This window comes from Salvia miltiorrhiza, unplaced genomic scaffold (genome assembly GCF_028751815.1).
Source record: "Salvia miltiorrhiza cultivar Shanhuang (shh) unplaced genomic scaffold, IMPLAD_Smil_shh fragScaff_scaffold_39, whole genome shotgun sequence".
NCBI classification, from domain to species: Eukaryota; Viridiplantae; Streptophyta; class Magnoliopsida; order Lamiales; family Lamiaceae; genus Salvia; species Salvia miltiorrhiza.
Genome location: NW_026651458.1, coordinates 817,882 through 829,607, shown reverse-complemented (window position 1 = coordinate 829,607; position 11,726 = coordinate 817,882). Strand labels below are relative to the sequence as shown.

Below are 11,726 nucleotides of genomic sequence, written 5' to 3'. Positions count from 1 at the left end.
TAATTACTTATTGCATCTTCAGTTATGATAAACCCAATAATTATTTATGCGTGAATTCAGCTTATGATACTGAATTATATTATTCTTTGAGGCATAGTTATTATTTTAAATCACAATTGAATTCTTGAGCAGTCAAAGATTTAATTCTCGATTAATAACTGACTTAGCAAAGTCAAGTTAAAGTTGTTATTTTATATGCGATAAAAATATTACTACTATTAATTACCTAGAAGCCGCGATTTAAATTCCAACTTATAAGAGCAAGTTATATTATATATTTAATTCACAGAGAGTTATAACAAAGCATCGTTATTTAGCATACCTGAAATTAGATTTACAATTTAGCAAGACAGAATTATTTTAATTATCACATTACACTCTACATTTACAAGCATCATCCTTGCTACTCCTACTCTAGACTACCCTACTACATCAAAAGGGGGTAAAACCTACTCCTACTCTAGACTACCATATTATATCAAAAGAAGGTAAAAAGGAAACGTGAGGGTGTGTGCAGAAGATAACTGCAGCAGCACCTCCCCCCCTCATCCAATCACCTCCTACAATCCTCTCACATTCCCCATGCATGAGCCAACATCTTCACCCTTATCATTTCAGACCACAATTCTTTTTCATTCATTTCCTTATTCTTCAACAATCCGAGAAAGGGCAAGTAGACTCAGCTGCTGCTGCCAGGCTTCGAAAGGTAAGTTCGGCTTGAATTTTTCTTCCAACTCCATTCCAATTCCCCTGAATTTGTTAAGGAAACAAATCAAAATGTTATTTCAGCTCCTTCACCACTGAGCTCAATCTCACAGCAGCCATCCAAACACCAAACTTCACAGGTATATACTAAGCTCCCTTACTTCAATCCATTCACATTTCATCCAACAACCATGATCAGTTAAAGAATACAGAGTATACAAATGATTATATGCTTAAGGGGACTAAGCATAATACAGAAATCAATTTATACATATATATTTTCTCCACTTGAGATAAAGGCAATGAGAAAACTCTCACAAATCAGTAGCAAAACCAAGACTCCACATAGACTTAAATATTGAACTTAGCATTTAGAAGGGGAGGGAGGCTTATTCGAGGTACCTGTTTCATTTAAACGGGGAAAGATGACGGCTTGACGTCGACGCTAACTGCACGGAAGAGGAGGGGGTTGACTGCCCTGCTCCGCCGGACTCCAGGGAGACGCAACGGCGTCGAACCAGGGCGGTGACCCGGGATTTTAGAAGCGGCGCCTACAGTCACCTCGACTTCGCTGGATTCAAGAGCAGCGGCGGACGTAGCCCAGCGGCGCGGCGATTCCGCCTGAATCGGCGGAGAGCTAGGGCTCGTTTTGAAAGGAGGAACTTGAGCCATTCTGTGAGAGATTTAGAAGGCGGGCGAAGGGCATCGACTTCGCCGGATGTACAAAACCAACGGCGGCCCTTGCTGATCTCCTTTGAAGCACAGTGCGGTTCGTGGAACTCCAAGCACGGGGTCTCGCCAGAAATCGAACGCGGAGGCGACGCGACGACGGCGCTGCTCGCTGGTCTCCCAGAGGCGGCGGCGTCGAACCGTGGTGAGATGAGAGAAGGATGCAGCGATTCTTTGAGAGGGGCGGGTGGGCGAGGACGGCACCCTCGGCCGGACACGGCCTCGCCGGGGCCGTTCGCGGCGGAGCTGCGGAGGCGGCGGATGTCCAGAGGCAGGGAGATTTGAAGAGAAAGAGAGAGAGAAATGGCTGATACCAATTTTGAGAAATTGGGAGAGAATCGAGTGGGTGAGGTAGGAGAAGGAATTAGGAGTTTTAAAATGTGTGGGCTTGTGTTGGGCCATCTGATTTTTTTTCCCTTTGGGCCGAAAATTGGGCCTTCATTTTAATTATGTGGGCCATTATTATTTTTGGCTTAAAATCAAGCTCTATTTAAGGGTTGTCTAGATTAATCTATTAATTAAATTGAGCTAATTCTAATTATTGATTAATTTAGAACGAGGCTATAAATTAGTAAGTGAGTTAGAATACTCTAAGATGAGCGGATTAATTATTTATCCACCCTCATGAGACGATCCTCAATTAGTTAATTTTATTTATTTAATCCGACAATCAGGATTTATAATAGAATCTCCCAGATTATTATCTCAGAATAATAATTATCGGAATACGAGTCATGCATAGTTAAATTACGCATTCTCATTAATTGAGGATTTTATTCGAGAAAATATCTTACTTTATATCATCGCAATAAAGGTGAAGCGCGAGAGTAATAATAGCTAGTCAAGGAGCTACTTTACCAAAGCAAAAGTTGCTATCAGGTGGGCATTACTTTTACTATACGTATATAGAGATCCCATGCGTGTCGTAGGCCTCTTATACGAATGAATGCATGAGATGATTTAACTGTTAATTTCAGTTTTATATATCTATCAAACGAGTTTAATGCTACCTTTGAACAAGTTATTTCGTTACAAAATCTTTGAACTAAAAAATATTACAACTGTTGTCTTGCCATAAAATGTTTAAATTTTAGTATGATATCTATCAGATGTAGCTTTGCCAGTTATGTAATCGAATTCGGGTCCTGAGCAGTTGATAGCTATCCTGCCAGGGCTAGTGTACACCAGTGACCGTGAGTCATCTAGCGGGTTGGCCGGTCAAGTGTCCGTGAGAGGTGGCCACCTCTCCGGCACATAGTTCCAGATATGATAGATTACGAGATCACTTAGTCTGCGCAGACGAACTTTAAGAATTACAAATGACTTTAGTAAGCTTGGGCTCTTTTAACGAAAACTCCCTTGTTGTACTGTTTACAATGGCATGACAATTTACAGTTTTATGAAGCATGTATCTATATACTTTGGCATACGTGCCCACTGAGTACTCTTGTACTCAGCCCTGCATATATTTCTAAGTGTGCAGGTTGAGCAGTGGCTGATGAAGATGAAGTAACGAGTGGAGCTTTTGTCATAAGTTTATTAAATGAACTCTTGGATACATGTCTCCATACATGTAGTTCAGATATTGTTAATCCCCTACGCACTCTCGAGTATTATGTCTTTTAAGTCAAGTCGGATTCATCCGAGCATACAAGTTATTCGAGTCCTTATGATTAAACAACAATTATTTATAAATTTCCCTTCATTAACAATGAGTTGAGTCCGATCCTTCATTAATTATTCACTCCCTTTCTAACCCCGCTTCTAATCTCCCTCCCTTAGTCACGGTTTCCCGGCTTAGTTATCCTTAATTAAGTCTGGTCGTGACATTTATTCTCTCTTGAGATCTTCGAATTCCTCTTAAAATTTGCCAAGGCGAATTCAATTTATCGACGTAACGGCGAGTTCTACCAACGCTCGGAGTGTGATCATTGGGTTTTGAATTCTCGGATGCTCTCGCTAGGGTTTCCCGCCGCAGCCTCCTAGGCGGCCGCCTTCTTGTGGTTTCGCCGGCCGGCTCTGGTTTTCTCCGGCCGGCATGACGACCTCTTATGTCCCCTCGGCTTTCCCTCCGTTGGGAATCAATAACACGAACTGGTTCCCTCCCTTGCATGCGGCTACCAATGGCAATACACGGACTGTTTTTGTCTCGGACTCAACTACGATTACTTCACCTGCAATTCCCTTGGATGCTCCTTCGTCTGGCACAGGATTCCCTCGGACTGGCGGGACTTTGCCGCTGGCGTCTCTAGAAAAGAATTCTAGGGTTTCGCAGTCCTTCAACCCCTCGGCTTGCACTGAGGGTCTTCTATTTGCGACACATACTTTCGCGCTGCAGGGAGCCTTCTCCGGGCTGCCGGCGGCGGAGTTTGACTGGAGTGCTTTCCTTGCCAAGGCCAACGTTCATCCGCAACCTTCACTGATGAAGGCTGTGCCTAGGGTTTCTGTTTCGGAGACGGCTGCTGCGGATTTTTCGCGAAATCCCATTCCTTCCTTTGATTCCCTTATAGTGGCTTCTACTCCGTCACACTTTGGGGAGGGTTCGGGAGTCTTTTTCTCCGGTATTAATCGTACGGCGAATCCTCAGTCGCTGGAGTCCGAGAACTCTCAAGAAATGCCTCAATTGGAAACTAGGGTTCATCACTCTACGCCGGCGACACAGCAGCAGCAGCCTCATAGTATTCCTCTTCATAGGAAAACGTTTGCGGAGTCACTGATTTCCTCTACTGATCGTCCGGCTGATGTCCCGGCACACGATTATGCGGTGTTAAAGCCGACGTTAGTGGCAGACCGTCCTTGTCTCATTCTCTCCGCTGCCTTCCGTCAAAGACAAATTAAGTCTTTTCAACATGCCATTCATGGCCGGATTTTACTCAAGAAAGGTCAGGCGCCTAGGTTCGCTGCCAACCTCTACTCGGAGCTCTCTACTATTTGGAAACCGTCAGCGAATTGGGAAGTGATCCCTCTCGGGAAGGGATATTTTATGCTAAAATTTTCAACACATGCTGACTTTGCCGCTGCTTTTGCCAAGAACACTTGGAGACTTCGATCCGAAATCCTCTTCCTTCAGGCTTGGACTCCAAACTTCAATCCGCACAAGCTGGAGTCCTCCTTGGCTCAGGTTTGGGTGCGAATTTTCAACTTGCCTCATGAGCTCTGGCATCCTGAGGTCATTACAGGTATTGCTCGTCAGGTTGGTACTCCTTTACTTATTGACGGTTTGTCGGCTAGGGCGTCTGTAGGTAACTTCGCTAGGATCTTAGTGGAACTTAATGTGGCTCTGGAACACCCTTCGTTCCTTGACGTTCAATGTGATGAAAATACTTATGAGATTGAGTTTAAGTATGAGGAGTTGCCTTGTTTTTGTTGTCTTTGCTCTACTCTTGGCCATTCTACTGAGAATTGCAGGAAACTCTTCTCGGAGACAGATGTTGAGCCGTCCTCCCCGACTCAGCCGGCAGAGAAAAATGGAGGTCGGCGAAGCCGACGACGCAAGGCTAGATCTGGGCGGAGACGCGCCAGGAGCAGGCATGTTGCTCCGGCTCGGTCTTCGAATCCGCCGGCAGACAGGGAGGTTTCGAAGGATCTGCCTGCTGCTTTGTCTAGTACAAAGGAAACCAACTCCTTATCTCAGGAGGTTCCTTCGGAGGACTCCCCTCGCACCCCCGTGGCTGTTTCATCGGGTATCTCCACGTCTAATACGTTTGAGGTTCTTGAGGAGGGGCTGGAGACGAAGGTTCGGAAAGGACCAAATGATATGAGTATCATAAATGGCTCTTCTGTGCATCATGTGGAAGACTCCTCGGCTGCCGTGCGCTCCTTGAATAAGAGGATTGAGGTGGTTTCGGCAGAGGTGGACTCCTCTGGCTCGGACCTCTCTGGCTCGGACCCTCTGGAGGGTTCCTCTCCCCTGACGAAGAGCACGCAGCCGGCGCAGTTGGCGGTCACTGGTGCTCTGGCGTCCGGGTCGCAGCGGCCCATGGGCCCACCCTCCCCCCATCCGAAGAAAGTTCTGGCAGCTCGTCCCCCTCTACCTCAGGGTCGTGGTGGGAAAGGTGGGCGGACTCCGTCCACCACTGACTCGGGACGATATAGCTATGTTTCTCTTCGCAGTTCCTCCTCGACAGGTGGAGCTTCTTTTGACCCCCCTGGGAACAAAGGGGGTAACAAGACTTTGATGACTGCGCGGCGGGGTAGTTCCCCGGAGCCTACGGAATTCTTGGAGAAGGTTGCTGCTGCTCAATATGCTGGCGCCGGGATCCAGAACTTCACCATTGAGACCCCTGTCTCTGGTGCCTTACAGCGAATGTCTGATGTCGCTACTAAATCTTCTCCGCTGAGATGGGGGGATGAGGAGTCGGATACGGATGTGGATCCTCTTCAGGAGGATGGTTCTCTTCCCGTCTCCCAATGAATGTGCTGTGTTGGAATATCAGAGGCATCTCCTCGTCTATGCCTCTCCTTTCCCAGTACTGCGGCACTTACAGACCGAGCCTCCTCGGTGTTCTCGAGCCTAAATCTCAGTTTTCTAACATCCCGAGCTCTTATTGGCGTTCTTTACATCTCTCCCCGGTTCATCAGAACGATCGTGGCTCACGACGTTCTAATATTTGGGTTTTCGCTGACTCTGCTTTGTCCCCGGCGGTGGTCTTCTCCTCTGATCAGGTTGTGATTCTTCGCTGCTCTATTATGGGTATTCTTTGCACGATTGCTTTCACTCACGCTTCTTGTGATTACATTGAGCGTCGTCAGCTCTGGCGGGATGCGGGCTCTTTCATGGAGGGTGTTTGTCTTATGATTGGGGACTTCAACGCGATTTTGGGCGCTCACGAGCGTCGGGGTCGTAGAACCCCTGCCTCTAGACCTTGCTCCGAGTTTCGCTCCTTCATTGAGGATCATAACTTAATTCAATCGGACTCGTCTGGCCCCTTCTTCACTTGGACGGATCGGCGGAGGTTCCCTTTCCCGATTGAATCTGTTCTGGATAGAGCCGTTTTCTCTCAGGATTTCTTTGATATTTGGTACTCTGCCTCTGCGTTGGTTCTCCCTAGACTGGGGTCCGATCATTCTCCTATTCTTTTGAAGTGCCAGGATACAGCCTCTCCCCCTGCCGGTCGTCGGTTCCGGTTCTTGAATATGTGGTGCTCTCATGAGGGCTTTCTGGATCAGGTCCGTGCCTCTTGGTCCTTGCCTCTTGACTGTGCTTGTCCTATGGTCCGCGTGATGAAAAAGCTGAAACGTCTTCGCCCAATTCTCAAGGCCTGGAACAGAGAGACCTTTGGTAACTATAATACTGCCTTTGCTGATCTGCAGCAGGATTTAAGCCTTCTTCAGGAGAATATTGATGAGCAAGGCTATACGGAAGATCTCTTCGATCAGGAAGTTGGTTTGCAGGCGTGCATTAGCACCGTTCTTCTGAGGAAATCTGAGCATCTTCGGCAGCAAAGTCGGGTTTCATGGCTTTTCGATGGTGATCGTAATACTCGCTTCTTCCACTCTATGGTGAAATGGCGTCGGGCTAGTCAATCCATCAAGAAGCTTAATATTGATGGCGTCACTTCCGACGATCCGACCGCGATGGCGGCTCACGTGGTTAGCTTCTATGAGGATCTCTTTACGGAGCCGAGCTCTGGGGCTGTGGACAGATCCTGGATCTCTAGTTACATTCCCCATTCTGTTACTGTGGTTCACGCTGCTCGGCTTACCTTGCTCCCCTCTGCGGAGGAGGTTCGTGAGGTGGTCTTTTCGATGGATGGGAGTAGTTCTCCTGGCCCGGATGGCTTCAATGGTGCCTTCTTTCAACACTCTTGGGAGGTGGTGGGGGAAGATGTGGTTGGCGCGGTCAGACGCTTCTTCTCGCTTGGGTATATTCCTCATGGACTTAACTCCAATCTCATTTGCCTTCTTCCTAAGAAAGCGGATGCGGTTCTGGTTTCGGATTACCGGCCTATTGTCCTTGGTAACTTCTTCTTCAAAATCATCACCAAAATTCTGGCTTCTCGTCTAAATTTGGTGGCGGCTGAGATCGTTTCGGCCAATCAGTTCGGGTTTATTTCAGGACGTTCTATTCAGGAGTGTATTCTGCTGGCCTCTGAAGGGGTCAACTGCATGGAACGTTCGATTCAGGGGAGGAATTTGGCACTCAAAGTGGACATCCGGAAGGCCTTTGATACCTTGACCTGGGAGTTCGTCGACGTTGTTTTGGATTGCTTTGGGTTCCCTCTTACTTTTCGTCACTGGATCAGCGCTATCTTCCAGTCGGCTAAGATTTCCGTCCTTTTTAACGGTGAGCAGTATGGATTTTTCAGTTGCTCCCGGGGGGTTCGACAGGGGGACCCCCTCTCTCCGATTTTATTTGCTTTGGCGGAGGAGGTTCTGAGCCGCCTTCTTTTGGACGCTGCGGATAGGGGCTTCATCAGACGTATGAGGATGTCCCGCTCGTTGCTCTTTCCTTCCCATCTCCTGTACGCTGATGACGTGCTCTTATTCTGTAAAGCTGACAAGCGCAGTTGTCGGATGATTGATTCTATCTTGCAGATTTATGCTAGCGTCTCCGGGCAACATTGCAATAAGATCAAATCCACTGTTTTTTTCGGCAAAGGGGTTTCTCTTCCGTCCCGTCGCAGGCTTCAACGCGATTTGGGCTTCTGCTCGGGCTCCTTGCCTTTTACCTATCTTGGGGTCCCGGTTTTCGCGGGCCGGGCCTCTTATGTGCATCTGGCGGGTATTCGGGACCGTATTATTGCTCATTTTCCCAAATGGCAAGGCTTGCAACTTTCTATGGCCGGTCGCCTCTGTCTGGTTACCTCCGTCATCCAGAGTGCCGCTGTGCACAGCATGCTCATTTATAAGTGGCCGGCTAAGCTCCTTCATGACTTGGATCGCGCTTGTCGGTCCTTTATTTGGACGGGCAGCACCTCTTCGGAGCCCAGGTCTTCGGTGGCTTGGAATAGGGTTTCTGCACCGAAGGAACAGGGAGGGTTGAATGTCAAGTCGTTCACTCACATCAGTCAGGGTTTCATGCTTAGGTTGGGGTGGTTGGTGCTCACCTCTGATTCCTTTGGTTTTCGCCTCTTCAGAGAGCGTTATCTTGATCCCTGTCTGCGGCCTCGGTCGCCTTGGTTCTCTTCCACGATTTGGCTGGGCTCGAGGGAGTCCATTCGTACTTTGATCAGAGACACGCACTGTTCTATTGGCCCTGGCTCCTCTGTGATGTTCTGGTTTGATAACTGGCTTGGCTACAGGCTGGTTGATCGTATTGGGATTTCTGAGGCGGATTATCATCTTCTTATTCAGCCGGTTTCGGATTATTATTTTGATGACACTTGGCACTTCACTCTGGACTTCGTGAAGGCTTTTCCGGATATTGCTGTTGACATTGTGTCAACTCCCATCAGCGGGGGGGAGGATCGTCGTGCTTGGATTCACTCTCACTTTGGGGATGTCTCCTCCGCGATAGCCACTGATCATGTTCGTCCTTCTTACCCGAAGGTAAGCTGGGGTAAGTGGATTTGGGCCCCGTTTATTCCGGTGCGTCGCTCTATTGTGACCTGGAGGGTTATTCTGAGTAGGCTCCCTACGGCCAACGCTTTGCGTCGTTCGGGTTACTGCGGTCTGGGTTGGTGCCCTTTGTGCAAGAATGCGAGTGAAGATATTTGTCACCTTTTTTGGGAGTGCGAGGTTGCTAGACAGGTTTGGGGTTTCCTTTATTCCTGGTTCAGAATGGACGGCTCTGGTTCTCAGGAGATTGGAAGCTTCATCATTTGGGCCATGAACAGGACTGTGAGCAGGCAGGTGTCTAACCTCTGGCGGGTGGGTGTTATGTCTACTATTTGGAGTATTTGGAACCTGAGGAACAGGGCTATTTTCGATGACGCTCCGGTGTCTGCTATGGCCTTGGCGGTGCAGATCAAGGCTCTCATTCTGGAAACTTCTCGCATCAGCCTGGGGGAGATGGCGAATTCTGTGGACGATCTTCTTGTTCTTCATGGTCTTGGGGTCCCGGGTCGTCCTCGGCGGCATATTTCCTACATCTATGTGTTTTGGCTTCCTCCTCCTCAGCCTTGGCGAAAGATTAATATTGATGGTTCGGTGCATGGCTCCCCTCCCCTTATTCACGCTGGTGGGGTTATGCGTGACGTCTCGTCTGTGTTAGGTTGCTTCCATTTCTCTGCTGGCCGTGGTTGGGCATTTGAAGCCGAGCTTCTCGCCCTCATCATTGCCCTGGAGCAGATCTTTGCTCAGAACTGGGACTTCGTGTGGATTGAGACGGACTGCACTTACATGGTCGATCTCCTCCGTTCACGCTCACACACGGTCCCGTGGAGATTCCTCAGTCGTTGGCGGAAGGTACTTTATTCCATTGCCAATTTGCACATTATTATTACTCACATTTACAGGGAAGGAAACAGGGTTGCTGACTACATGGCCTCTTCAGTGACGGAGGAGGGGATTTGGCCTTTTGCGATCCCGGATATTCTGCATTTGGTGAGAGACGACAGAAGAGGCCTTCCTTACATTCGGATCGTCCCCTAGGTGCGCTGGGTTGTACAGGGAAGTTTCTGTCTTTTTCCAAGTTTTTTTATGTCCTTTGTTTTTCGGTTCTTTGGGCTGTTATTTTCGGGCTTTGCCCTCGGGCTCCCTGGGTCCGCTGGTCTTGGGTGGGTTTTTTTTTTGCGTGCCGCTGAGCTACTTCACTGCTTTGGTTTTGCAATGGCCTCCGAGGCTCTCTGGCTTGTGTTGGGTTTTGGTGGCTGATCTTGGCCTTAAGCTCGGTGCATTTCTTGGGTGTGATCCGGAGGTTTTGGGTGGCAACGGATGGATGAGCTTCTTTGATGGACTTTGTCCGGTTGATGTTTACAGAAGTGTCTTCATGGCATGCTGGTTTCTCTTGTCGTGGTGTTTGTTTTCTTGGTCTCTGCTCCGATGACAATCGACCGTTATGAGCATGGGAAACCTCGCGGGAAGTCTTTGGTGATCCCAATTACTTCATCCCGTGAAGTAGGCCTCCTCTAGGCCTCTGCTCCTATGATGGTGGTATTGTTATGAGCATGGGAAACCTCGCGGGTTTTCTTTGGTTACCCCAACTTTTTCATCCCGTGAAGATGGCCCTCAATGTTTAAATCTAAGTTTGTTTTTTTGGTTGAGATTCTTAAACGGCTTCGCTTTAGGAGACTCACTGCTTGCGGGGAATCGGGTCTGACCAGATTGGTCGCTTTTCTGGATGTTGCCTCCCCAGACTCTACTTCGTTCTCATCCTCGGTCTGCAGTGCTTAAGGCAGGTCTGTTTTGGGCTTGTTTTTGGTGGGGGAGCTTCGTGAAGCCTCTGCTTTCCGGGGCCAGTTTGGTGGTTTATTGGAACGTTTGAGATACTGATCCACCCTTGACCTTTGTCCCTGGGGGCAGGGTTTGGTTTTTCGCTTTGTCGTTCTTCTGTTCTTCGTTGCTCTGTTGTGTTTTGGTGTGTTTGATCTGCTGTTTTCTTGTTTGGAAGGTTGGATCGGGCACGCTTTTGGCGCTTTGACTCCTCTGGCGCCTGATTCCTCTGGCGCCCTGGCTCCTATGGCGCTTCGTCTACTCTGGAGCCTTCACTTCTCTTGCGCCTTGGCTCCTCTGGCGCCTCGACGACTCTTCTGGCGCCTGGACTCCTCTGGCGCCTCGACCCCTCTGGCGCCTGGACTCCTCTGGCGCCTTGACTCCTCTGGCGCCTGTTTCCTCTGGCGCCTGGACTCCTCTGGCGCATGGACTCCTCTGGCGCATTGACTTCTCTCGCACCTCGATCCCTCTGGCGCCTCGTCCCCTCTGGCGCCTCGTCTCCTCTAGCGCCCTGACTCCTCTGGCGCCTTGATTCCTCTGGCGCCCCGCCTCCTCTGGCGCATTGACTCCTCTGGCGCCTAGACTCCTCTGGCGCCTCGTCTCCTCTGGCGTCTCGACTCCTCTGGCGCCTTGACTCCTCTGGCGCTTTGGCCCCTCTGACGACTTGACTTCTCTGGTGCCCCGGGTCCTCTGGCGCCTTGTCTCCTCTGGCGCTTCGACCCCTCTGGCGCCTTTCCTCTGGCGCCTCGTCTCTTCTGGAGCCTCGACTTCCCTGGCGCCACGCCACCTCTGGCGCCTTGACTCCTTTGGCGACTTGACTCCTCTGGTGCCTTGTCTCCTCTGGTGCCTGGTCTTTTCTGGCACCTTGTCTCCTATGGAGCCTTGTCTCCTCTGGCGCCGGCGGTCCCGTATTTTGTTCTTTACGCTTCGGTTTTTGTTTTCTTCTTGTTTTGTTTTTTCCGGACTCTCCTTGATCG

General features: G+C 49.3%; 1 long non-coding RNA gene across 1 annotated transcript; it reads right to left on the bottom strand.

The window, feature by feature from the left end:
* Positions 1-340: 340 nt before the first annotated feature.
* On the bottom strand, positions 341-1,562 carry LOC131002957 (uncharacterized). Its single transcript, XR_009094474.1, has 2 exons — positions 1,108-1,562; positions 341-750 (listed from the first exon to the last, which is right to left on the bottom strand). It is a non-coding gene; the product is annotated as an uncharacterized LOC131002957 (long non-coding RNA).
* Between the last annotated feature and the right edge of the window lie 10,164 nt (positions 1,563-11,726).